The sequence below is a fragment of the Geotrypetes seraphini genome, chromosome 6 (genome assembly GCF_902459505.1).
Source record: "Geotrypetes seraphini chromosome 6, aGeoSer1.1, whole genome shotgun sequence".
NCBI lineage: Eukaryota > Metazoa > Chordata > Amphibia > Gymnophiona > Dermophiidae > Geotrypetes > Geotrypetes seraphini.
In genome coordinates this window covers 131,776,707-131,801,842 of record NC_047089.1, presented here as the reverse complement: position 1 = coordinate 131,801,842, position 25,136 = coordinate 131,776,707, and the positions used below count along the sequence as shown (strand labels likewise).

At 42.9% G+C, this 25,136-nt stretch overlaps 1 long non-coding RNA gene across 1 annotated transcript in view; it reads right to left on the bottom strand.

Moving 5' to 3' along the window:
* LOC117362200 overlaps window positions 1-23,256 on the bottom strand; it is a 52,362-nt gene extending 29,106 nt beyond the window's left edge. The window contains exon 1 of the long non-coding RNA XR_004539826.1: window positions 23,170-23,256. This is a non-coding gene — a long non-coding RNA (uncharacterized LOC117362200). The remainder of the gene's footprint in view (window positions 1-23,169) is intronic.
* Window positions 23,257-25,136: the final 1,880 nt, after the last annotated feature.

The following is a 25,136-nucleotide window of genomic DNA, read 5'->3' as shown; positions in this document are numbered from 1 at the left end:
TGGAGTCCTCAAGTAATGTTCTGGGCATCATCATCGACTCCACTTTGTCCTTCAACGATCACCTCAATTCCTTGGCAAAAAAATGCTATTTCAGCCTTCACATGCTGAGGAAAGTAAGATCCTATTTCAATCAAAATCACTTTACCGTTCTCGTCCAATCTATCATCCTGTCCAGACTGGACTACTGCAACTCAATCTACCTAAGCCTTACCAAGAAAAACCTTCATAGACTTCAGCAGATCCAGAATGCCGCGGCCAAGCTCATCTTTGCAAAAAGTAAATTCGACCATGTCTCACCGCTCCTGTCTAAGCTTCACTGGCTTCCGATTATCACCAGAGTCCACTTTAAATGCGCCTGCCTAATTTTCAAAATCCTTCACGACATCCTCCCTCCCTTGATCCCACTCTCCTGGAACTCCTTAAATCTTAATACCACCAGATCCACTCACAAACTAAAATTATCCTTTCCTTCATTAAAAGGCATTTCCCGTACAGGAAAACTAGGGATCTCCCTCCCCTTCAGATTCACTGAGCTCTGGAACAACCTTACCTCCCCCCTCCGGATCCTGAGCTCTCTCCAACTCTTCCGCAAACATCTGAAAACCTGGCTTTTTTCAAAAATGTAATACCTACCCCATCTTTGGCATCCTAAGCCCCCCAAATATCCTTCTCACTATACTCTTTAACCTCATTGGAGTACTTTCTCTCTCCACTCTTGTAAACCGTGCCGAGCTCTATGATTGTGGAGATGATGCGGTAAATAAACCTAAGGTTTAGTTTAGTTTAGTTTAACTATTCTCTGATTGAAAAAAAATTTCTCCAGTTGGTTTTAAAAGTATTTCCCTGTAGTAGTAGTAGTAGTAGTATCTCCCTAGCATGCCATGATTTTACATTAACCCAGTCAATATCAGGGTAGTTGAAAACATCCATTATCACTGTGTTAGCCTCCTAAATTCCTGATAACATTTCAGCATTTGTTTGTTCATCCTGGTCAGGCAGACAGTAGTACATATCTATCACCATCCTTTTCCCCTTTACACATGGAATTTCTACCCATAGGGATCCAAGGTGTGTTTTGGTTTCAGTAGAATTTTTAATCCATTAAATTCAAGGCCTTCCTTAACATATAACGCTATTCAATCCACCCTATCACTGCAATATGGAAAAATTATGTTCTTACCAATGGGATAGCTCACATCTACCAGCAGGCGGAGATAGAGAAACTGATTAACAGGTGGTCCTATTGGCTGGCACTCCTCCTGTTTATCCAGTATAGCTCCTTGCCCGTAACCATCAATAGGCATAGCATCCGTAACCATCAATAGGCATAGCATGTAAAAAACTTCTTTCCCATAACAAATCTCAAAATGCAATAATGCAGAAAACAACCTGCCATATTAACAAACTGTGAAAGTTGCAAAAGAAAAAACCGAGAGACACTATCCAGAAAGGGTGGGGCTCTGGATTCATCTGCTGCATCTAAGGGAAAGAAAATTAACAGGTAAGAACATAATTTTTCCTTCCCTAGCAACAGCAGCAGATGAATCCAGAGACCAATGGGATATAGCAAAGCAATCCTCAATCTGGGTGGGAAGCAAACGCCGCCTCCGCAACAACCGAAGCACAAAACGCCCCTACCGCATGCGCCCCCACATCCAAGCAGAAATGCGGAGAGAAAGCACTCTCGGAAGACCAATTAGCCGCGAGACAAATCTCCTCCAAGGAAAAAACCTCTGGGCCGAGCCCAAGAAGTAGCCATCGCTCCGGCGGAATGGTCATGAAGTTCTTTCGCCAACCGCTTCCCTGCCAGCAAAGCAAGCATAAAGAATGTCCTCCTGGACCCATTGAGCGATGGATGCTTCAGACGCCGCCATATGTTTGAGGCGTCCCTTGAATACAAAAAGGAGATATAAACAACTAAAAGTCGTTAGAAACCGAGCTCGCGGAGAACGCTACGTACGTATCAAAAAATGCAGTGAATAGAAGCACTGCTCCCAATTTCTCCTCCCAGGAAGAAGGAAGGAAAAGCGAGCATGACATAAAAGAAAGGATGACACTCCCCTAGAAAGAAATAGTGGTACCATCCGAACTGATACCCCATATTTCGGAAATCAGAAATAGGAATCCCCATTAAACAAGGCCTGCAACATAGAAAACTGCAGAGCTGAAGCCATGGCCACAAGAAACCCCATGTTCAACAGCACAGCCCTTTAGAGTCCCAAAAGACAAGGATGAAATGAAGCCATCGGTAAACTGAGAAGAAGTACGTGAAGATTGTACTCCAAACCGGGCTTTCTAAGAGGCGCATAAATATACCGCACTCTGTTTAGGAACTGAACTACATGAAGCTGAGAAGTAAGCGAAGAGCAATATACCTAGCCCTTGTAACAAGCCAAGAATGGCACTAGAAGCTGAAGGGAATTGAACGCTAAGCCCTCGGTAATACATTTGTGCCAAAAAGGAACTCTGGGGTGGTTCAAACGTTAAGAAGCACCCAAGAAAGGAAAAACCTCCAAAAGGAAGCAGAAGCCAAAGGAGAAGACGTCCGTAGCACCTGGATAAGAGAAGAAACAACCTGCTTCGCATAACCCTTACACGTCAGCCAAGATTTTTCAAAAAACTAGGTCGTAATACTAAAGTAGTACAAATATCCATGTTGATCGGACCCTAGGTGAGCAAAGCCGGAGATACCAGGAAACTTCTTAGTCCGGCTGTCAAAAGACTCATCAAATCCGCATAGTAAGGATGGCGCCGCCAATCTAGAGATTCTACAAATACTGTGCCCGGAAAGCGAGCTCGAGATGGCAAATCCAAGCCATCATCAGCCAGCGGAAAACACTGAAAAAGAGAAGGCCGAGGCGAGAAAGGAGCCATGCAGCTACCCCCTCTAACTCCCACTCCCTGGGCCCGCCGAAGAAGCTAGGAAGCTTAGAATTGAGAGACGAGGCCATGAGGTCTAGGTCAAGGAGATCTCACGTCCATAAAAAGAGTTAGAACGCCTGAGCCACAAATCTCAATATCCAGGATGCAGAAGATTACACTATTACTCACATGCACACTTTCCAGAGCGTACACAGCGCTGTACACTGTAACATACAAGAAATGGGCCATGCTCAGATTCCGCGGAGAGAAAGTCTATCCAAACTCTTATCCTGATCCATAAAAGGATCTGCCAACAGAAGACAAAAATGAGAGTCCACCCATTGAAGCAGACCAACTTCACCTGCCAACTGAGTACAACACCTACTGCCCAAGCTGTAGAGAAATACCCCCATCCTAATACTGACCAAAAGGACCCTCAGCGGCAATCCGGAAGAATGATCTGAAGCTCCAGAAAGGTAGCCTGACCCTGCTCAAGAGTAGAAGAATGAACAAGTACTGAGTTGCCTCTGAAGACCAGACTCCTGGAGCTGAATGATGGAAGCCACCAAGCCCCCCAACCCGACAGCCCGGGATGGTCGGTGGTCATGAGCTAGTCCAGCAAAGACCGAGGCATGCCTTGAAAAGAGAAATTGCGCTGAGCCACCAAATCATACAGAGTGATGCAGGAGGAGCATACCAAATAATTGCAGCCCTGAGATACCGGGAACCACCGGAACAAAAGCGACTGCTGTAGCGTAAGAAGGGGAAAGCAAGCCGAAGTTCCCAGTGGAGTCAGCAATATGGATCCCAGAAACTGTACAGAATCCCATACTCTTGGTCATGGTAAGCGAAGAAGAATACCAATCTGAGACCGAGACCCCACGCCCAAGTCTCCGGAAAGAAACACATGTCTCTCCTATATGAATAAAAACATTACCCCGATATACCTATAAATAGTACAGAAGAAAAGAGCGCTGTGCAAATTCAAAGATGCACGTGTAAAGAACTGAGGAAAAGATACCACCCTTTTCGTGTCAGTCAAATGGCCCGACTGGAAGTCATCCGAATCAAGCAGGCAGTCAAGAAGAAATTAGATGAATCGCCTGGTAGCGCCAAAATGGTACCACCACCCTCATCACCTAAAACGTTCGTGAAGCCTCGGGTAGGCGAAATGGCATGTGCCAAAACCGAAAGCGCTGCTCCAAGAGAGGCAGGCAAACCAAGTGCCGATTCGGAGTCCATAGAGAAAATGTAAATATACTCCCAGGTTGTCTGCAGAAATGTGTAACCCCGAGAAACTAATTCAACAGAATGGGATCCAGCCTGCCCAATGCCCCCGTCTCGGGCACCATGCAGTAAGTGGAACAACGTCCCTAGTTCTCGAAGAACTACAAGAACTGTCCTGAGGACCAATAACACTGAAAAGGGAAACACAAAATATAGAGACTCCAAGAATGAACTGGAAACCTGAGGAGGATGCAAAGATGCAAGCATCCTGAAAAATCTTCATAGTCCCCTGACCTGACATTATAGCGTCTTCTCCCTCATGAGAAAGCCTGAAGAGTCATTGGAAGAAGTCAAGATCCCCTCAGAATGAAGTGCAGAAGGTCAGGGAATGGCGGGATGAGACTGTAGGATCTGCAAGAAGATTCTCCTAGGAAAAATCAAGTTTCACAATGTAAAGAGGAATATACTGGAACCATAAAAACAGTACTAACCCCATGCAACATGAGCGAAATACTTATGTCCTTTAAAGTGAATACGTACTAGACTCAATCAAGATGCTGCATCTACCGCCCCGTGGAAAACAACAGCATCCTTACAGGTATCAGACAAAGCTCACATCGCTAATGAGAGCTTCAGGGATGAGGCTAACAGCCACATAGCGCGTGATCCTCTGCGGGTTTGATAGAATAGGTAACTGGCTCCTGGTTAAAAGGAGCTGTACAGCCTTTCCTGTCTGGTCGGGGGGCCCGTCTAGCATGTGCCATGAGAAAATGGTGACAGGAGAAATCAGCGTGATAAGCATGGAAATCTGAAGTCCAGGCCCCCTCAGAAATAGAGAAAGAGAGTCCTGGCCACAGGAAGATGCGCAGTGTCATTATGCCCATAGAGACAGCCTGAACTTGGAAACTGTTTGTACTACCTTTAGGCATATATATCCTGTGCCACTACTAGACACATGCAGCTCAGCACAGAGGCCCAAATAAGGACAGTTACCAACAGACAAAGGCTCAATCTGCAGGGACCCCTGTGTGAAATACAGGGCACTATCTTACTGCTGATCTCACCGTGTCGTGAGTTGCCGTATGTCGCCCCAGTCCGGAGACAAACCGAGACTGGGTGACCTAGCACAGATCAGAGTCTCTCTGGTAAACCCCTTGAGTGCCCAGAGTCCGATTAAACAAGCAGCTTTCTTCAAGGGAGTACAGCAGGAACACAGACATAGACATATAAATCTGCCCAAGCTTGTCCCAAAGCTGGTGAAACATATACAACTTGTCTGAACCGGAAAGGAGAGAAGCCCCGGCATACCCTGACCAAAGTCAGCTGGAAACAAACTACCGGAACGCTGCAGCTCTCCCGCCATCGCCGGAGACCCAAGCGCACGCCTGATTCTCACTGACACGTGGTCGCTGCATCAACGCTCCTAGAAACATAGCCGGATTCGAGCCCCGCAAAATTTACCCTGCCACGGCTTGCATAGAAAGAAAATCAGACTCGGGGAATAACCAGAAGAACGGCCCACAGCGCCGGAAAAAACATGTCCCATCTCATGCGCACTGTTATAAACCGGCACCTGCACAATCAGCTGCACATGGCCGTGACAAACACCGATGAAAGAGAGCCTCAGAATAAACAGGACTACTGCTGCACTGAAACCCAACAATGAGAACAAGTACGAGCAGGAAATCGCATCGCTACTGCCACGCTGTAACCAACAAGGAAACCAAGCGCGTGCATGCAAAGGGTGGGAAGTCCCGGCTCCCTCCACGGATTTCTAGTCATACAACTTAGCCTCAATAAAATATCCATACCTTAAATGTACGATGACCGAACCCACAGTACTAAGACTCCCAAACAGAACCTGAAGTTCAAACAACCGTAAAAGCCAGACATACTCACAAGCTTGTTGTTAGGGCCAGATGAAGCCAGTTTGCAGCAAAAGCATGGCAGAATATAGCAACTGTGGTCTCTTTTTTTTTTTTTTTTTTTTTACAGAGAAGGGAAAGAAGAAAAAAAATTAAGACCCAGTCAGACCCTCTAGCAATGGAGGGAGGGTGAGGCAGGGACCTGGGGGGGCCCAGGTGTAACCCCTAAAGCCGGCACCGTTCAGCCGGACACTGAAGAGAAAATCTCAACAGGAGAAATAGCATTGCCAGCTCACTGAAGAGAAACCTCAACAGGAGAAACAGAATGGCAGTCTCACTGAAGAGAAACCTCAACAGGAGAAAATAAAGTTCCAGTCACAATCAGAATTCAGGAGCTAGTTGAATAGCGACCTTTTCCTGCTGGGAGATAGAAAATACTGGATAAACAGGAGGAGTGCCAGCCAATAGGACCACCTGTTAATCAGTTTCTCTATCTCCGCCTGCTGGTAGATGTGAGCTATCCCATTGGTCTCTGGATTAATCTGCTGCTGTTGCTAGGGAAACAGTTTGTACCTATCTATGACAATGTCCCATTTATTATCTTCCTTCCACCAGGTCTCAGAGATGCCTATTATTTCTATCTTTTCATTTAGTGCAATATATTCTAACTCTCCCATCTCATTTCTTAGATTTCTGGCATTTGCATACAGACATTTAAACAATGTATGTCATATCTATTTACAATTTGCTTAGCAGTTGACATGGATAATTTTCAATCTTTAAAATCAGCTTGCTCTGTATTTAAGGAAATCTAGTCTACTGTAGCTTGTATTGCAACCTCGCTATCAGGATGCTCTGTCTTCCTTTTTATGGTGATATCTTTAACCATGATCTTTTGAGTGACTATCATACTTTCCCCAGTTTCTAGTTTAAAAGCTGCTCTATCTCCTTTTTAAATGTTGATGCCAGCAGCCTAGTTTTGCTCTGGTTAAGTTGGAGCAAATGGCATAGCGAGGGTGAGTGGCACCCGGGACATTGGAGCCCCTTCCCGACTCCCCCCTGCCATGCGCGCACACCCTTCCCGTCTCCTGTACCTCTTTAATTTTCATGGCATAAGCAGCATCACAAACTTGCTGCCTGCTTCGTGTCTACTCTTCCTCTGATGTCACTTCCTAGGCACAGGCCCCGGGAAGTGACATTAGAGAGAGCTGACCGATGCAGGCAACAAGTTTGTGTTGCTCACGCCGGGAGAATTAAAGAGGTATGAGGGAAGGGAAGGGGTGCAGGCAGGGGGATCAGGAAGGAGCCGGGGGCAGAGAGGAGGAGGAGGTGGAGAGGAGGCGCTAAGACAGTGCCTGGGGTGGACCCCTCCCTTATTACACCACTGAGTGGAGCCCATCTTTACAGAATAGACTCCCCCCTTCCGTAGATTGTCACCAGTTCCTAACAAATCTAAATCCCTGCTCCCTGCACCATCGCTGCATCTTCCTCAGGTGGAAGTACCAGGCACCAAGCTTTCAGAGATGATGGAGCACTGGCAAATTACATGCAAAGCATTGATATATAAGGCTAAAAGAGAATATGAAGAGAAACTTACCACAGAGGCTAAAAACTCACAGTGACAACTTTTTCAGGTGCATCAGAGGGAGGACAAAGCCATAGCAGAGAGACTGAATGAATTCTTTACGTCGATCTTTACGGAAGAACTAGAAATGGTTATCAAAGGTGACGACATAGAGGACCTGAAATAAATTTGGGTGAACCTGGAAGACCTCCTGAGCCAAAGAGAGATAAATCACCTAGTCCAGATGTTATATACCCTAAGGTACTGAAAGAACTCAAACATGAAATTGCTGATCAGAGGAATGGCCAGTAGGAAAAACTAGGTGAAGGGAGAGGCACAGCCAGTAAGAAAAAGGAGATAAAACATGAGGAGGGATCTAGTGAAGCTTGAATAATTATCCAGAAATTGGCAACTAAGATTTAAGCTAAAAAATGCAGGGTCATGCACTTGGACTGCAAAAATCCAAAGGAATGGTATAGTATAAGGGACAAAGTACTTCTGGGTATGAAAGAAGAGTGGAACTTGGGGGTGATTGTGTCTGATGATCTCAAGGTGAAAAAACAGGTAGAAAAAGCAACGGTCAAAGCCAGCAGGATGGTTGAGTACATAAGGAGAGGAATGGCCAGTAGGAAAAAGGAGGTGATAATGCTGTTGTATAAGTCTTTGGTGAGGGCCCATTTAGAATACTGTGTGCAGTTCTGGAGACTATACCTTTAAAAATATATAAATAGGATGGAATCGGTCCAGAGAGCTGCTACAAAATTGGTTAGTGGTCTTGTTTCTATGTTTGGTCTGATTCTGCCCTCGTGTTTCTATGTTTTCTATGTAACCTGTTGTTAAATCGTCTATAGCAGTGGTTCTCAAACCATTCCTGGGGGCTCCCCAGCCTGTCAAGTTTTCAGGGTCCACAATGAATATTCATGAGAGACATCTGCATGCAAATCTCTCCCATTATTGCAAATCTCTCCCATGAAAATTCATTGTGGATATCCTGAAAATCTGACTGACTGGGGAGCCCACAGGACAGGTTTGGGAACCACTGGTCTATAGTACCTGAAGATTGGAGGGTGATCAATGTAATGTTGATTTTTAAAAAGGGCTCCAGGGATGATCTGGGAAATTACAGACTGGTAAAGCTGACTTCCATTTCCAAACAAGATAATGTAAATTATTATAAAGAATAAAATTACAGAACCCACAGACAGAATCAGCATGGGTTCAGCCAAGGGAAATCTTGCCTTATTAACTTCATTTCTTTGAAGGTGTGAATAAATATATGGACAATGGTGAGCCAGTTGACGTAATATATCTAGATTTTCAGAAATCTTATGACATAGTTCCTCATGAAAGACTCCTGAGAAAATGAGTCATGGGATGGAAAGCAATGTTCTTTTGGATTAGAAATTGGTTATTGGGAAGAAAATAGAAGGTAGGGTTAAATGGCCATTTTTCTAAATGAAGGAAGGTGAATAGTGGAGTGTTGTAGGGATCTGTACTGGGACCAGTGCTATTTAACATATTTATAATGATCTGGAAATTGGAACAAGTGAGATGATTAAATTTGTAGCTGATACAAAACTATTCAAAGTTGTTAAAACATATGTAGACAGTGAAAAATTGCATGAAGACCTAGGAAATTGGAAGATTGGGCATCCAAATGGCAGGTGAAATTTAATATGGATAATTGCAAAGTGATGCACTTTTGGAAAAATAATCCAAATCATAGTTTTCAGATGTTAAGGTCCACCTTAGGAGTCAACACCCAAGAAAAAGATCTAGGTGCCATCGTAGACAATATGTTGAAACCTTTTGCTCAATGTGTGGCAGCAGACAAAATGGTAGGAATTATTAGAAAGGGTTGGTAAATAAGAAGATAAAAAATATTATAATGCTTCTCTGTTGCTCCATGGTGTAACTTCACCTTGAGTATTGTATTCATTGCTGGTTGCCATATCTCAAAAAAGATATAGCAGAATTAGAAAAGGTTCAAAGAAGAGCGACCAAAATGATAAAGGGGATTGAATTCATCTCTTATAAGGAAAGGCTAAAGAAATTAGGGCTCTTCAGCTTGGACAAGAGATGGCTGAGAAGAGATATGATTGAAATCTTCAAATTTCGGAGTGGTATAGTACTGGTAAAACTGAATCGATGTTTTACTCTTTCAGAAATTATGAAGACTAGGGGACACTAATTGAAATTAAATGGAAATGTTTTTAAAACAAATAGGAGGAACTATTTTTTCACTCATGTTCTGGAACTCATTGCCAGAGAATGTGCTAACAGTGGTTAGTGTAGCTGGATTTAAAATAGGTTTGGACAAGTTATTTATTTTTATTTATTTATTTATTTATTTATTTAGATTTATATCCCGTTCTCCCAGTAGCTCAGAACGGTCTACAAGTAAACATACACAGTAGAAGTAATTAGGCAAATAAGATGTACAATAGGTTTAGGTGCTTGGACATACAAAATTGTGCAGTATTTATCAGGGTACAAACAATTTTTCAGAGTACAGACAATTTATCAGAGTACAGACTAAGAGAGGACTATACTGAAATTTAGGAGAAGTTAAATAGGGGAGAGAAGAGTGAGGTGGGGTTTAAGGGGGGGTGTAGACTGAGGGAGATCTTTAGTTGAAGAGGAGGGTCTTTACCATTTTACGGAATGTCAATAAAGAGTTCTGTTGCCTGAGTTGGGGGGGGAGTTTATTCCAGAGATGTGGGATGAAGTGGCTGTAGGATCGTTTGCGGGCAGTTTCTGAGAGGAGGGACCTTCCAGGGGGAATGCATAGGCGTATTTCCGATTTTGAGCGGAGGGAGCGAGTGGGGGTGTAGATGGGAAGCTTAGATTTTATGTAGGAGGGGGTGGTGGCATAAATTCTCTTGTGGGCTACTGCTAGGGCCTTGAAAGCACAGCGCTGGCTAATTGGGAGCCAGTGTTCAGCGCGGAGTGCTGGGGAGACGGGATCATGGTAGTTGAGGTTGTGTAGGAGGCGGATAGCTGCATTTTGGACACGTTGGAGGCGTTTGAGATTATTTTTGGTTAGTCCATTAAATAGGGAGTTACAGTAATCCATTCTGGAGAGGACATATGCGTAGAGGAGTTGGGCGAGGTCAGGTGTGGAGATGTAGGGTTTGATCCTTTTCAGTTGGCGGAGGTAGTAGAAGGAGGTGGAGATTACTTGGGATATGTGGGCAGATAGGGATAAGTGTCCATCTAAAGTTACTCCTAGGCTGCGTACCTGATCTGTTGCCGTTAGTAGAGTGGAGTCCCATGCTAGGGTAGGACGTGTGAATTTGGTGCTTTTTTTCCTGATCCATAAGAGTTCTGTTTTAGTGGCGTTTAGTTGAAGTTTGTTGTTTGACATCCAAGTTTTCATATCAGAGAGGCAATGTTGGAGGTTAGTAATTTGGGACGATCGGTTCTCGCCTAGTGGGAGGAGCAGCTGGATGTCATCTGCATAAGAGTGGATTTTAATGCTATATTTCTGCGCTATATCAATGACAGGTCTGATGTAGAGGTTGAATAGGAGGGGGGATAGAAGGGCGCCTTGAGGAACACCATATTTGATAGGCTTGGGGCGAGATTTGTGTGTTCCTAGTAGGACAGTCTGGGTCCTTTGATGGAGGAAGGAGGTGATCCATTGGAGGGCTGTGTCCTTGATTCCGAGGTCATAGAGTCTGGATGTGAGGAGGTGGTGGTCGACTGTGTCAAAGGCAGCGCTGAGGTCAAGTTCCTGGAGGAAAAGCCCATAGTCTGCTATTGAGATAGATATGGAGGAAGTCATTGCTTGCCCTGAGATCAGTAGCTACTGGGAATGTTGTTACTATTTGGGTGTCTTCTATTTGCTTCTGGCATGGATTAGCTACTGTGGAAAAGATACTGGGCTTGATGGACAATTAGTCACATATGGTTATCATATGGCTCCAGATAAAGGAGGATGGATTGAGACATCTGGGGTTTTCTTCCATTGCTTTCAATGGAAGTAAAAACTGAATGTCTCCATTTGTCCTTCTTTTTCTGGAGCCATGTGGTAACCCTACGGATTTGTCTGATCCAGTATGGCTATTCTTATGTTCTTATTTATGAGATGGCCTTAATAGTGCTGCCAGGGAAATAAGAGGAGTAAGCTAGATACCAGATTGTCTCTGGTTGTTATAGGCCTAGCACTGACAAGTTTCCCCTTTTCTCCCTTTCTGTCTTCCCTCAGCCTTGTAGTAACTATAGGGATAGCAAGGGAAAAAACAAAGAAGGGAGACAGAAACAAAGATTGTCAAGACATGGTGTCCTAATAGCCCCTCTGCAGCTGTGTGCTGCATTAAGGGCTAGAAGTAAAAAAATAAATAACATTAAACAATGTGACACTAGTACAATAAATAAGGATCAGTCATAAAAATGTGGTGTTTTCACCATCTAATGCATAGGTATTGTGAGAATCAATTTTGGCACTTTCACAATGCATATAGTGGTTGTTTTACTGCAAGGTACGATGCTGAAAGCTGACATATTGTTTTGCATCTATTATATAAAAGTACACAAAGTGTTTTTGTCAGATTCCTCAAATAGTACTGTATTTTTCGTTCCATAAAATGCACCTGACCATAAGACGCATCCTAAATTTAGAGGAGGAAAACAAGAAAACATTCTGAACCAAATTCTCCCTGCCAGGCTCTGCACCCAATCCCACACTCATTGCCAGGCTCTGCACCCTGTCCTCCCTCTGGTGGTCTAGTGATAGGCTGGGACAGGGCACAGGGTGGGCAGGGAAAGGGCACAGATGTCAAGATAAATGACTTTTTAAAATATGCAATGTCACCTCAGTAACAACTATAGAAAAATAGATAAATATAGGGCAAAACATAGACAGCAGATATAAATTCTCCAAACTGACACATTTTGATTACTAAATTGCAAATAAAATCATTTTTCCTACCTTTGTTGTCTGGTGATTTCTTTCTTTCCTTCCTTCTTTCTTTCTTTCATTCTTTCCTTCCTTCCATCCTCAGGCCCAACAATTGTCCCTTCTTCCCTCCCTCCTATGTTCCCTTCACTCCCTTTGTCATCTTCCCCCCCTACCTCAGGCCCAACAATTGTCCCTTCCTCCCTCCTATGTTCCCCTCACTGCCTTCCAACCTGTGCTCTTCCGCCCCCACTGGGATTAAAAGCAGGCACGGGGGAAGCGGCTCACTGCTGCAGCCGTCCAGTGAGAGAAGCGCCAACATTAAAAGCAGGCACGGGGAGGGCGGCTCACTGCCGCAGCCATCTAAGGAGGGAAGCGCCGCTATTAAAAACAGGTGGGGGGTGTGGTATTCGCTCCATAAGACATACTCTTATTTCCACCCACTTTTGGGGGGGAAAAAGTGTGTCTTATGGAGTGAAAAATACGGTATTTAGTTATTAAGAGAAAAATATTCCTTTACAGGACATTAGGATAAGAAAACTTTCATTCTGTAATTACTGATGGCTAATTAGCCTGGTGCGTGGCATCAAAGATGTAAAGTAGGCATGGTAATGCTCCTGTCAAACTGCCTGTACTGAAAAACTGAAAACAAAATATGTACTGGAAAAAGGCTACATGAGAAATAAATGGAATACAAGTTTAATTTAGATTTTTAAAAAAATATATCAGGGTGTTTGCTGCATAAACATGCTGAGAATAGCTTTATATTGGACTAACTTAGGGGCCCTTTTAACAACCAGCGGTAAAGTGGCCTTGGTGCTCTCTTACATGGATTTTTCCTGCATCCTAAGGCCAATTTTACCACTGCGGTAAGATGGCTGAATTTTCTTCTTTTTTTTTCTATTAATGGACCCATGTTAATTTTGCCGTTAAAATAACCCTTACCACCACCCATTAGGTAGGCATTAAGGAGGCAAATTCTGTAAAGATGTCTAATTTTAGGTGTCGACTTAAGCGATGGATAAACTAGCCCAATAAACAACTTTAACAAGCATTAATTGGAACTTAGGCATCCAAACACTGGAAGCGATTCTCAAAATAGACATCCACAATTTCGTGGATGCTCATCGGAAAAAGCTGCGCCTAACAGGATAGGCGTGTGCGTGGCATGGGCATGGCTTCTAAATAGACATCCATTTACAGAATCGTATGCCGCTCAGCATGCAAACGTGTCTATCTAATGCCTAAAATGTAGGAGTTGCAAAACTAGGTCTACTTTTGGGTGTTAGGTGGATGCCAGTTAGGTGGACGTGACTTTGGTGTCACCTAGGTCTTCCGGAGGCGTCCACATATACGGTGAACCGGGTTTTATTTGGGGGGGGGTAAAAAGGACTTCAGTTTGATATAACGGTCAAAAGATGTTTAATAATACATTATTTAAACAAAGCAATCTTCCTATGCTCCTGCCCCTTACAGATCATTCATCCAAAATGGCTGCCGTGAGTTCCCATAGTCTCTTGAGACTACAACGGGAACTCATGGCAGCCATTTTGGATGAGTGATCTGCACAGGGTAGGAGCGAAGGAAGATCGCTCCTGCCCTGAAAGACCGCTAGACCACCAGATAAGGTCCGGGGAGGTCCAGGAGGTAGGAGAGAGGTGGGGGTGATTCCGGTTTTAGGAAATTGTGAGTTCTAAAACTGTGAATTGGGAGGGGGAAGTTTAATCCACCTGGAACTCATAAGGGCTATGGTAGAATATAAAAAGCTTTATAATGTAATATAACCTTGGGGAGAGGGGTTCAAAGGACAGCAGGAGAGAGAGAGAGATGCTGGATTATTGGGAGGGGGAAAGAAGGGGTATTCAGTTTAGTGTAATAGAAAGGGTAGAGGATACCTCTTCTCAAGGTGGCATAGTCATTTTGGTACCCCTTTTGCATTTTTCCTGAAGGCAGGACTAGATATGCAGGGGCCCAGGGCAGAAATTGGTGAGAGGGCCCTAAAGCCTTTCCTTCAGGCTATGCCTTCTTCTGCTTGAGGTAAACTTGAGGGCTTCCTGTTGCATAGGATCCCAAGCAATTGTCCTGGTTGCCATCCCCTAACACAGGGGTAGGGAACTCCGGTCCTCGAGAGCCGTATTCCAGTCAGGTTTTCAGGATTTCCCCAATGAATATGCATGACATCTATTTACATGCACTGCTTTTAATGCATATTCATTGGGGAAATCCTGAAAACCCGACTGGAATACAGCTCTCGAGGACCGGAGTTCCCTACCCCTGCCCTAACACCAGCGCTATCTGGAGAAATAGGAAGGAAAAATTGGAGGTTACTGTGGAGAAGGATTGGAGCATGTCATAGTGCTCTTTTCATAGAGTAGATACAGTACCTCTTTAACCTAACCTCTGAAAAGAGATACTCTCTTCTCCATGGCATGTCTGCAAGCTTTTTTTTTGCAAGTCATAGCCAAGAAAGAGTCTGCATGCTTTGATACCGATAGTAAAATTTCTCAAATGAATTAATTTGTTAAATAAAAAAAAGACTCTGCTAAATAGGCTGATACTGTAACAAACTTGAGCTTTTTATTTCATTCAAGATGCAGGCGCCATCTAGTGGACAAGATCCATATACCAAGTTTGTTTCAAGATGTCCAGTTTAATAAACGTTTTTTATGTTCAATGGCCGGATTATTCCAAAGGGCCATTTCACTATGTGAGAAAATAGAAATTATGAGCTATATGATCCAGAGTACGTATTGCAGTGATAGTAGCTGGGAGAAGAGAAAATTGTTTAAATCGGGAAAGGATAGACATAGTTGGTAAGATGTTAATAGGTATTGGATTACAAATTGAAATCTCAAATTCCAACTAGAGAATGACACGGTAGTTGTTTCCCGCGGCTAGCCGCGGGGAACCCGCCAAAACTGTGACCCAAAAAATTGGTCTCTCTTTTTTAGGGAAAAAGTGAAGTTTTCAGTATAATGTGGGGGGTTACAACCCCCCAAACCCCCCACACCCCACGTCAGAGCCCTTTAAAATACTGTTTTTCTTCAGTGCACTTCCGCCTTGCGCTCAGTTGTCTGCGCTGGGTTGTCGGCGCGCCTTTATCGTCGCGCGCTTTTGACCTGTCACCGGCTGGGACAGATGAAGCAAATTGAGATTGGTTATATGTAATCCATTTTGAACCATATTTAGCCAAAGATGCTATATGATATCTGTGAAAATCAAGAATATTTAATCCTCCATATATTTTAGGAGATTTTAAATTATTTAAGGTAATTTTTGGTTTTTTAGTTCTCCAAATAAAGTCGGATATTTTTTGATCAATCCATTTGTAAAAGGAAGGTTTGCAAAGACTGGGTAACATTGACAAGATGTAGGTGATTTGAGGTGTCAACGTCATCTTGAGGGAAGAAATACATCCCCACCAAGATATATATAGTAGTTGCCATTTAGTTACAGAATTTGTAATCTGTTCTTTTAATTTAGCAATATTAGTGTTCATGATGACCTCTCGATCTTTATAAATTTATATACCAAGGTATTTTACTGGGGAGGTGGACCCAGCAAATCGAAAGTTGGCCAATTCCACATGTAAAGTTTGGTTGTTTAGAGGAAGAATAACCGATTTTTCCCAGTTAACTCTGTATCCGGAATACATGAAATATGTGTCTGTAATTTGTATAAAGGATGGAAGAGAAGACAAAGGGTTTCTAATGAATAACATAATATCATCAGCGTATGCTGCAATTTAAGTTCCTAGATGTTAACGGGATTATTTGTATTAGGGGAGATTGTCTGATTGCCGAAAGGAGTGGTTCTAAGGAGAGATTAAAGAGGATTGGAGAAAGGGGACATCCCTGTCTCGTGCCTCTCTTCAATATAACAGGAGCCGTAAGAGATCCATTAATAAGAATCCTGGAGGAAGGATTTCAGTAAAGAGCTTGGATCCATGAAACAAAATTTTCTCCGAAGTTGAACCATCTCAATACTTGTATCAAACAACTCCACTCCACCCGATCGAAAGCCTTTTCCGCGTCGATGGTGAATCCTATCACAGGCTCTAAGGTGGTTTTGGCATAATCATTCACATTATGGAATAGTCTAAGATTATCGCCAATATATCGGTGTTTGATGAAGCCCACTTGATCAGGAGAGAGCAAGTATTCTATAACTTTATTTAATCTATTAGCTAAGATTTTAGTTAGGATTTTATAATCAGAGTTGAGTAGTGATATTGGTCTATAATTTTTGGGTTGGGTGGCATCTCTTCCTGGTTTGGGAAAAATTACAATGATAGCTTCTGCAAAATTTCTCTGCAGTTCAGGATGTTCGCGAATAAAATTGAAGTATGCCATCAGATGGGGGAGAGAATTGTGGAGAAAATTTTATAAAATTCACTAGTAATGCCATCTGGGCCAGGGGATTTATTGGAGGCTAGTGTAGTAATAGTGGACATGATTTCTTGTGTGGTTATTGGTTGATCTAATTCGTTTTTGAGATGGGGTGACAATTCTGGATGGGATATGGAACTGAGGTATTTTGTAATATGATCTGAGATGGAGGATGAGTCTGATTGAAAAAGTTTTGTGTAGAAACTTTCAAATTCAGATTGAATTGCATGGATGTCTGTTTGAATGGTGTTGTTAGAGGAGCATATTGAAGCAATATGGGATCTTTCCTTTTTACCTTTGAGATATTTAGCTAAGGTTCTTCCCATTTTATTTCCTCCAATGTATTGACCAGGTTTTAAGAGGAAAACATCATGATTAGCCATTTTGGATGTAATGGAGTTGTATTCATATTTCTTTTTTGTAAGTTGTGTACGTATCATAGAATTGGATGGATTAGAAATGTATTGTGTTTCCAATAATTTAATATCAGATTCTAAAGTAGTGAGTTGTTGATTTCATTGCTTCTTTTTCCATGCCATTAAATATATAATCTGTCCCCGTAGAGTAGCTTTATATGCTTCCCATACCATGGCAGGTGATATGTCTGGTGTGGAGTTATGAGTAAAACATTATTCAGTGAAGGAGCTAAGTTTATGTACAACAGTTTCATCTGTTAGGATACCATTGTTTAATCTCCAAGTAGGTGTGGATCGATTGGTGCTATTGAAGTGAGACAGGTGCATGGTCGGATATAAGAAGAGAGTGATTTGTAACTTGTCATATATCTGGAGCAAGGGAGGAAGAAATTAAGAAATAGTCTAGAACATAAGAACATAAGAACTGCCATCTCCGGATCAGACCTTTGGTCCATCAAGTCCGGCGATCCGCGCACGCGGAGGCCCTGCCAGGTGTACCCTGGCGTAATTTATAGTCCATCATATCTTTATATGCCTCTCTTAAGGAGATATGCATCTAGTTTGCTCTTGAAGCCTAGGACGGTCGATTCCGCAATAATCTCCTCTGGGAGGGCATTCCAGGCGTCAACCACTCTCTGAGTGAAGCAGAACTTCCTGACATTAGTCCTGAACCTGTCCCCCCTTAGCTTCATTTCATGTCCTCTAGTCCGTGTCAAATTGGACAATGTAAATAATCTTCTCTGCTCTATTTTGTCGATTCCTTTCAGTATTTTGAAGGTCTCGATCATATCCCCACGCAGTCTCCTTTTCTCTAGGGAGAACAATCCTAGTGTTATAAGTCTATCCTCGTATTCCAGTTTCTCCATACCCTTCACCAGTTTTGTTGCTCGTCTCTGCACCCTCTCCAGCAGTTTTATATCCTTCTTTAGGTAGGGAGACCAATGTTGGACGCAGTATTCCAAGTGTGGTCTGACCATTGCCCTATAAAGCGGCATTATAACTTTCTCCGATCTACTCGAGATTCCTTTCTTTATCATGCCCAACATTCTATTTGCCTTCTTTGCCGCTGCCGCGCATTGTGCCGACGGCTTCAGGGTCCTATCTATCAGTACACCCAGGTCCTTTTCTTGTTCACTCTTCCCCAGAGTTGCACCTGACATTGTATACTCGTATTCCTTATTCTTATTGCCTAAATGCATTACCTTGCATTTCTCCACATTGAACTTCATCTGCCATTTCTCCGCCCATGTTTCTAACCGACACAAGTCGCTCTGGAGTTCCTCTCTATCCTCCTGCGATCTGATTGCCCGGCATAGTTTTGTATCATCTGCAAACTTGATGATCTCACTGGTTGTTCCTTCCTCCAGGTCATTGATATAAATATTAAAAAGGATCGGCCCAAGTACCGAGCCCTGTGGTACACCACTAGTCACTTTCTCCCAGTCGGAGAACTTCCCATTTATGCCCACTCTCTGCTTTCGGTTTTCCAGCCATTTGCCTATCCACCTTTGTATATCCCCCTCTATGCCATGGCTTTGTAGTTTTCTGAGAAGTCTTTCATGTGGAACTTTGTCGAACGCTTTCTGGAAGTCCAAGTATATTATGTCCACCGGCTTCCCACTATCAATTTGCTCGTTCACAGTCTCAAAAAATTGGAGTAAATTCGTCAAACATGATTTCCCTTTCCTGAATCCATGTTGACTGGGTTTCATCAAGTCGTGTGCGTCCAAGTGCCAGACTATGCTATCCTTGATCAGTGCTTCAACCATCTTGCCGGGGACAGACGTAAGACTCACAGGCCTATAGTTGCCCGGTTCCCCTCTCGATCCTTTTTTAAAAATTGGCGTGACGTTAGCTATCCTCCAGTCGTCCGGTATCTGTCCAGTTCTGATTGTCAGGTTTGCAAGTTTTTGCAATAACTCTCCGATTTCAACCTTCAATTCCTTTAAGACTCTCGGGTGAATTCCATCCGGTCCAGGGGATTTGTCACTTTTAAGTTTGTCGATCTGATAGTATATCTGGTCTAAGTCCACTTCAACTGTGGTGAGGCTGTCTTCTATTTCTCCTGCAAACACTTTCTCCGCTTCAGGTATTGTTGAGGTGTCCTCCTTCGTAAAGACGGACGCAAAGAAGGAATTTAGTTTGTCTGCGATTTGTTTATCTTCCTTGATGTACCCTTTTCTTCCCTGGTCGTCTTGTGTAGCAATTGTGTGGTGCCGAGAAATGTGTGAATTCCTTTTCTGTGGGATTTAATGTTCTCCAAGGATCAAGTAAAGAGTAATTAAAAATTAAAGATTTAATCTCTTCCAGAGTTTTGGATTTTGTGGGTCTACAAGTGGACGTTCTGTCAAGTATATAGTCAAGAGGTTGATTATAGTCTCCGCCAATAATAATTGGAAGATGAGAGAAAGGTAAGAGGGTATTTTGCAGGGAGCGATAGAATTCTGGGGAGTCAGAGACCGGTGCATATATATTCAGTAATATAAATTGTTTGCCATAAAGTGATGCGTTTAGTAAACACCATCTCCCTTCTAGATCAGTGCTATGTGAATGAACTGTAATAGGTAAGGAAGATTTAAAGTAAATGGATACACCGTTCTTTTTTTTTTTGACTGCTGGGGAGAAGAAAGGAGCATTATAACCCTGTATCTTAGTTTTTAAATTGTCAGCATGTGAAAGATGAGTCTCCTGAAAAAAAATAATATTGGGGTTAAATGATCTCAGATAATTAGATACTTTTTTCCGTTTGATGCAATGATTAAGCCCATTGACATTAAAAGTTATTATATGCAAACTATTCATAAAGTATGATCAACATAGTGAAACTTAAATTGTAGAGAAAAAATAAACTTTGGATGAAAAAATGTACCATTGTACAGGATATCAAGCAGTGCCAAAGGTTCCTAAACCATAGTGAATAACAAAATGTCAAAACTATGAGAGGCAAACTGTGCCAGAGAAATGACATTAATAAGTAAAGAGAAAAAAAGATTGGGAGGGATTGAAGCCTCATTGGCCTGCCTTCGTGAGCGACGGAGCCTCCCATGCGGTGCGTATGTGAAAAGATGATATGATTTATATACACAGCATATATAGAATATTTCAAATTTAACAGCTTAGTGCATTGACTCAAGTTATTGCATTTTTATAGAGTCTATATATTGTTGTAATTTGGCAGGATCCAAATACATTACAGTTTTGTTGTTGTGGGTGATCAGCATTTTAGCAGGATAGAGTAGGCCAAATCTGGCTCTGATATCTTTGGCAGCGATTTTTCGGGAGAGGTGACTTCATGTTTAGGCCTCTTGCCACTATGGAGCATGGTGGCAGATTGCTCACTCTTATTGGTCTTGTTGGAAGACATAGTTCTTTGTCAATACAACTAAGTAAGTATATTGTGAAGAAACAGGGTTTTGATCGCTATGTAAATAGCTGGATTGTGCAGAATTACGCACCGTTATCAGGGAGAGCTTAGCCAGCAAGTCTGGTAGCCATGATCGTCAATCCACACTCCCATCCCTATAAATTATTAACCTACAAGTTAAAACCTTCTTTGCTGTTATTCAGATCACAAAATTGAAACACATGTTGCAATGCTATTGTTTAATTCAGCTGAGGTAGAGTTTCTCTTGCTGGCAGGAGGTGGAGCAGGATTTTAAAGAATGATCATGGAGTTAGGAGGGTTAAAGATGCTCACACACAGACCAAGGTTAGAGCAGTAGGGGATTTTAGAAAGTGATCAAGGTATTTGCCAGTGGAGTGGATAAGAGGCTAGTACACCAAATCTGTAAGCTCTCAGGATTGGTGCACACGTTTTGGGTGCTCTAGGAAAAATTTTAGCTTTATGTCCTCCCTCCTTAATTAGGGCCCCTAAACAACAACAAAATTTATTATTTCTTACAGTGCTACCAGGCGCACACATCGCTGTACATTGTATACACAAGAGATGGTCCCTGCTTATATGGTCAGATGGTCATATAATCCTAATCCTAATTATTTATTTATTTGTCATTTCAAATTATCATTACATGCACAATGATATGGAAAAACTGAAATACAATATTATCAGTACAAGCTGATCTAAGCAAAAGAAAAAACACACAAGTAATATTTCATTTCATATAGTCCACAATAAGAGAAGGAGACAAAGAAAGAGAAAAAACAAACCCCTGGGGCAGGGAAATATCATACAGAACTTTATGGAAAAGAGCAGTTAACATCCTTCCAATCTTTTAACACCACACAACATCATGATTCAGTCTGGATGTGTAGAGATCCCTTTACCTTCTAACAAGAAACCTAATTGAGCAGGTTCAAAAAATACATATTTATTTCCCTGAAGGGAAACAAAACACTTACAGGGAAATCTTAACTGAAAAACTGCCACTAAAGAAATCACTTCTGTATGGTATGATAGAAATTATTTTCTTCTGGATTGCGTCCATTTTGAGACATCAGGGAACATGTATACCCTTTCTCCCAAATAGGATACTTGTTTCAAATTAAAGTAGACCAGACCAGAAACAATGCCCCTCCATTGTCTTCATTAACCCTTCCCCAGAAAACCCATAAAACAGAGAACAAAATGCATAGTGACAAAAGGGCATAATATGAAAACCAAATTTAAGGAGCAGACAAATTATGCTAATATGCTCTAAAACCCCCAAAACTCTTCCCCTCCTATCCCCCCAACCCTCAACCCCCCATTACCAAATTCCATAGCATATCAGAACATAGAGTTGCAGTGACTGAAAACATATAAAGAAAAAAATCAAATATATACTGTGGCCGGGCCGGTTCCTGAGTAGGTGGGAAGCCCGGCTTGGACCACAGGTAGATTCTTTATAGCGCCTTTTATGTGGCTGGTAGAAAGAAAAACCCGGATGCCTGATCTTATAGTCAAAATCCACCAGGTTTATTATTGTGCTCAGAAAGAAAGCAGGAAAAAAAAATGTTAAATTGGGCACAATGTCTTTTGGTGCAATCACCCGTAACTTAGTCCAAATCAGCTTGCACAGTGTTATGGGGTCAGAAAGCCCATTGTTCTTGACAACAGAGAAGAAAGGCAAAATCATATGCAAATAGCAAAACAAAACCAAAAATGTCCTTAGTTGCCTTACTAACCCCCACTTCCCCTTCTAGGGCATCGCTGGCAGCTCCCAGCTATCGTTTCTTTCCACTCTCCCAGTCGGGCACGTCCCGCACTGGCACTTGAAGTGGTCACTTATTTCTTTCAGTCCCAGTAGCACTCAGTTAATAACTTTGGTTTTTCTTTTCCTTTAGTATATCTGTTTTCCACGCCGTTCCCTCCCAGGGATATGCACAGTTCCGCCTGTTGAACTGTGCAGGGCAAGCTTCCCTTATAAGGTCTCCAGTCCCTCCCAATTATGCCCTTTATCTCCCCTCTGGGTTCTACTTTTATAGGGCATGCAAGAACACACTTTAAATCACTATTTCCCTTAATGGGCCAGAGCAGCCTCTGCCCTGCTCACAGCCTTGCTTTAACTTAGGATTCAAAGTAACCTGGACTGGATTTCTTCTGGGCAGGAGAGAATCCTTCATACATCCATTCCCCCTAGTTCCATGTCTTCCTCATATTCAGTCTCATCAGGGATACTTTCCATCTCCCACTCATTAGGCTCGGTACATTAGGCTCCATCTCTGGCTGTATTCAAAGCCAGACTAAAAACCCACTTATGAAGACTTCTATTTTGGAGCACATGTCGGACAGACGCAAGTAGTGCGAGCTCCGTTTCTTTCCCTCATTTAGGGACTCAAGGCTATTTCCCTTATCTGAGGTTTTTCCTCCCATCCCCCTCCTTGCCTGCTTGTCAGTTCTCTGGCAATGTTTCCTCTCTGAGCCAAAACCCCCGGTCTCCCTCCCAAGGCTTGTTGGGCAAGGCACTGAACCTCCCAAGGATTACACTCTCCCTCCTGCTGGACTGACCTCTGGGAAACGTTCTGGGCTGGGGAGTAGAAACTCCCTGGTAGCTGCAGTCACGGCTGGTTGCTGGCCTCTCTGGATGAGAACCACCTGAGCTTCCCTGATTGACCTGCTTGCTTCTTACTTGAGGCAATTTGTTTGACACACCCCAGGGTTTGACTCCACCCCCTCCTGGGTTGGCTTTCAGGTTCTGGGCTAGAGGAAAGGATTGATAGGGGAGATACTTAGTTTTCAGTGCCCTCCCCACCTGGGGCTTTTGGGCTACAACGTGCTTATGCACTTTCCCTCCTGGCTGAGCTGGCTGTTCCTGCTCCAGGCCAGGTTTTCCAGAGCCCATTGATGCATGCTGGGGAGGTTTAGACATTCTTTTCACTGGGACAGGGGCTTCCCTGTCACAATACACAATTTAGTGTAAGTCTGTCAGAAAGAACAGAATATACAGTCAGAGGAAAAGCATGGCATAAGCCTACCTCTTAATAGAGGTCAGATAGCAAGTCACTCAAAGATGACCAGCATTGTCCATCCACTCACAAATCTCTAGAAACTTGTGTTTTTTACCCCACAGCATCCATGTCAACTTATCATATGGGTGCAGCTCCTGACTAATGGTCTCCCAGCAAGAAAACTGCGGCCCTCCCGGTAAACTCCACTGAGTGGCTATAATAAGCCTAGCAGCCAACAACAAATTCAAAATAAACTCTTTTTGACCCTCCTTCAAATTGTTGCAAACCCCCCATCCCAAAAGATATAACAGAAGGCCCCATCCGAAATCCTGCACCCAACTGGAGATGAAACCCTTAACAATCAACCAAAATTTCTGCACCACCCTACAGGACCACCACATATGGTCAAATGAACCCATTTTCCTATACCCTTGCTAACAATCCGCTGTCCCCCACTTCCCCATATGATACATCTGGGTAGGACAGGCATAAACCCTCTCTACCACTTTATATTGCAGTTGCTTATATTTGGTGGCCCAGGAGCATTTATGAATATACAAATACATCTCCTCTCAGTCCGCATTCCCAAGTCTACCCTGGCCCAACCAATTCCATCTGGTGGTATGAGAGTTATGCCTAGGCTCCAACTCCTCTACAAAAGATCTTTAGACCAGTGTTCTTCAACTTTTTTACACCTATGGACCAGCAGAAATAAAAGAATTATTTTGTGGACTGGCAAACTACTAAGACTGAAATTTAATAAACAATTTCCACCCTGTCCCCGCAAGCTCAGTCCCCACAAATCATCTGATCCCATCCGCACAAGCCTCAGTTATGATTTTATAGTGAACGTATTTTATTAAAGTATAAAAAGAAACAATATTCTGTACAATTGTCATTTCATAAATACAAATAATACAGAGCAAAGATCAACAAAACCCCTGTCTCCCCTCACCTTCACATATATCCCCTCTACTATCAAGAAAACTGAATAAGCCAAATTATAGAATGCTACACAGAAATATCATGCTAACAGAATACCACAGTCACACATGACAGGAATAGTGTTAGGGGAGTGCAACAAGGGCAACTGCCCCCTGGTCAGAGAGAGCCCTAAGCCAGCTGGAAGTTAAAGAAGCACTGCCTGGGCTTTGCAGTCCTCAGTTATGTCTAACACCAGCTCTAGCAGGATGCATATTTCAAATCTGATTTTTTTCTACCTTTTGTCATCTCTAGTGTCTGCTTTCATCTTCTTTTTACTCTTTTCCTTCCAGCGTCTGACCTCTCTGTCTCTTCAGTCCAGCATCTGCCCCTTCTATCCACTGTCTGCCCTCTCCCCTTTCCATATGGTATCTGCCTTCTTTCTATGCCCCTCTCCCCTTTCCATATGGTATCTGCCTTCTTTCTATGCCCCTCTCCCCTTTCCATCCAGCCTGTGCCCCCTCTCTCCTTTTTACATGATTCAATCCAGCTTCACTGCTCTCTTCATTTTTATCTCTCCTACACCAGATCTAGCATCTTTGTCCC